The sequence below is a fragment of the Sturnira hondurensis genome, unplaced genomic scaffold, assembly GCF_014824575.4.
Source record: "Sturnira hondurensis isolate 20B ecotype Veracruz unplaced genomic scaffold, ASM1482457v3 Scaffold0004751, whole genome shotgun sequence".
Taxonomy (NCBI): Eukaryota; Metazoa; Chordata; class Mammalia; order Chiroptera; family Phyllostomidae; genus Sturnira; species Sturnira hondurensis.
Window position 1 is genome coordinate 647,332 of NW_028077382.1, and position 3,153 is coordinate 650,484.

Sequence of the window (3,153 nt, forward strand, 5' to 3'; positions counted from 1 at the left end):
AAAGTCAGTTGCATTTTTAGATTTCTAATGAAATTCCATACTGTTTCCCCCAGTGGCTGCACCAGACTGCATTCCCACCAACAGTGTACTGCGGTTCCCTGTTCTCCACAACCTCTCCAGGACTTGTTGTTTGTTGATTTGTTTATTATAGCCATCCTGATTGGTGTGAAGTATTATCTCATTGTGGTTTTAATTTGCATCTCTCTGATGGCTAGTGGTTTTGAGCACACTTTCATAAGTCTCTGGGTTCTCCTTATGGTCCTCCTTGGAGAAGTGTCTGTTCAGGTCCTTTGCCCACTTTTTAATTGGGTTGTTTGTCCTCCTTGGAGTGGAATCATGTGAGTTCTTTATATATAGTTCTTTGTAGATCAAAACATTTTGTAGATCAATACCTTGTCCAAGGTATCATTTGCAAATATATTTTCCTATAAAGTTGGTTCCCCTTTCAGTTTGCTGATGTTTTCTTTATCCATGAAGAAGCTTTTTGTTTTGATGAAGTCACATTTGTTTATTCTTTTCCTTCATGTGTCTTGCTATCAGTGAAAATATTTTTGCTTGGAATATCTGAGATTTTTCCCTCCTATGTTCTCCTCTAGGAGTTTTTTGGTGTTGTGACTTATATTTAAATTCTTTATCCACTTTGAGTTTATTTTTGTGTATGGTGTAAGTCTGTGTCCAAGTTTCTTTCTTTCTTTTTTTTTTTTTTTGGTATGTAGTTGTCCAGGTCTCCCAACACCATTCATTGGAGAGGCTATTTTTACACCATTTTATGCTTCAGCTCCCTTTGTAGAATATTAATTGACCATAAAGAAACCAGTTTATTTCTGGGGTCTCTGTTCTGCTCCATTGGTCTATGTGTCTGTTCTTATGCCAGTACTAGGACTACAACTTACTAAGGAGTAAAAGACGTATACCCAGAAAACTACACAACACTGAAGAAATAAATTAAGGAAGACACAAACAAATGGAAGTATATAGCATGTTCATGGATTGGAAGAATTAACATCATCAAAGTGTCCATACTACCCAAAGCAATTTATAGATTCAATGCAATCCCTATTAAAATACCAATGTCATATTTCATAAATAAAGAATAAATATTTCAATTTTTTTATGGAGCCAAATTAATCCCAAATAGCCTTAGCAATTTTGAGAAATCAGAACAAAGTAGAAAGGATCACAATACCTGATAAAAAAAACTGTATTACAAGACTACTGTAATCCTTTCCCTGTTTTCGTTTTCTCTTTCTTCTTCAATTTCCTGGCAGTCTCGTGTTAACTCTGGAATCCTGGATACTTTCCCGCACATTTTACATCCACAAATTACTTTCTCCAACAAGAAAAATAAAGTGAATTGTTGATTATTTAAAGAAAGTGAAGCTCAAAAAGTCAGACTTTGTGCTGTCTGTCACTGTAAGAACCAGTAAGTAGAGACAAGGATTGAAATTCATAGGTGCTTTATTTAGATGGCCAGTAATCTGAGAAGATTGCGGGTTATGTACTCTACAAACCATCTTAACATCTCATCTCAAACCCATCTTTTTCCTAAGGAGAAAAAAAGGGTAAGTAAAGGGTGTGGAATACAGGGCAAAAGATTAATCAGATAAAAGCTGCAGTCCAGCAATTTTCCTAGCATCTCTTCATTTGCTGACCAGTGACTCTTTATCTGCACCCTGGTTAGCAGGAATTCCCTCCCTGAAACACAATGACTCAGATACCATCTTGATGGCTTACAGTTGTTTGGGGTACAAAAGTTGAATTACTTTGAGTCCTCCTAGAGCTAGGGTAGGTTTGGTCATACATTCCAGTTCTTGGAACAACAGCTTTGTACATGCATTAATCAATAACCCTATTAACTACAAGCTAAAGCTAAAAAAATGTTAACTGTTGAGTTCCCTCATAATTCCCTTTGTTAGTTTTTAACTATCTCATTTCTGTGAGGTTAGTTTATATAGAAGTAAACATTTTGCCACTGAGCATGTATCTCAGTGTTAGAAAGTCTCATAGGGGATTTTGAAATACATTTAGTTGCAGAACCACATAAGGAGGCACATTGTATCATACTGACAAAGATAAAAAGAATGAAAATAACAAAGGCCTCTCTAGACCAGTAATACTAGGTGGCCAGGAAGTTAGTTTAGACACATAAATACCAAAGAATCTCTTTGCTTATACTACTTTATTTTCTTGTTTTACTTTGTGGTCTGTGAACTATGAATTATCAGTCAGGTTGAGGCAGCAGAGTCCTTTAAATTCTTCCCATCCATGATTATGTCTTAAACAGAGGAAGTCTATATCTGTGTGATTTTTTAAATACTGCTTCTATAACTTGTCCTATCTTTACTGCTGGCATTAATGGCTTGAGAGGTGGCATTCAAAGCTTTTTCCGTAGTGCAGGCTAATCTACTTATTTCTATAGTCAAAGAAGTTGCCATGACTGACATTACAATATAGTCAAAGGTATATATTCAGCAGGACTAAAAAAGTGAAAATCATGGTTACAGTCAGGTGCAAAGGAGAGTTCCCATCAAATCTATGTGTTGTGGGGACTATGATATGTAAACACCTTCAGTCTTCCTGAAGAGCATGGTTCTCTAGAACTGTCTGTTGCATTATAGGGATAAACAGTTCTCCCACATATTAGAAACCATGTTTCAGGCAATTTAACATGACTAAAGGCATAAGATGCATTAATGATGGTGTTGCAGTTCACCTCCATGTCTGCTGAAAGTATAAAACAGTTTTTAGTACAGGTGAGAAAGTTGCATACTCTCCAGCTGGGGCTACATTAGTAACTTAAAAAAATATGTATATATTTTTATTATGCTATTAGAGGTGTCCTGATTTTTCCCCCATTGTCCTCCTCCACCTGGTACCCCCATTTCTTCCAGCAATCACCACCTCCTTAGTTCATGTCCATGGTTCATGTGTATAAATTCTTTCGCTTCTCTATTTCTTATATTATTCTAGATATCCACCTATTTTGTACCTGTCAATTATGCTTCTTAATTCCTGCACCTTTTCTTCATTCTCCCCCTCCCCTCTTCCAGCTGATTACACTCCAAATGATCTCCATATGTACAATTCTGTTCTTGTTCCGGTTGTTTTTTACTTTTTTTTATTCAGTTTTTGATAGTTATGAATTTGTTGCCA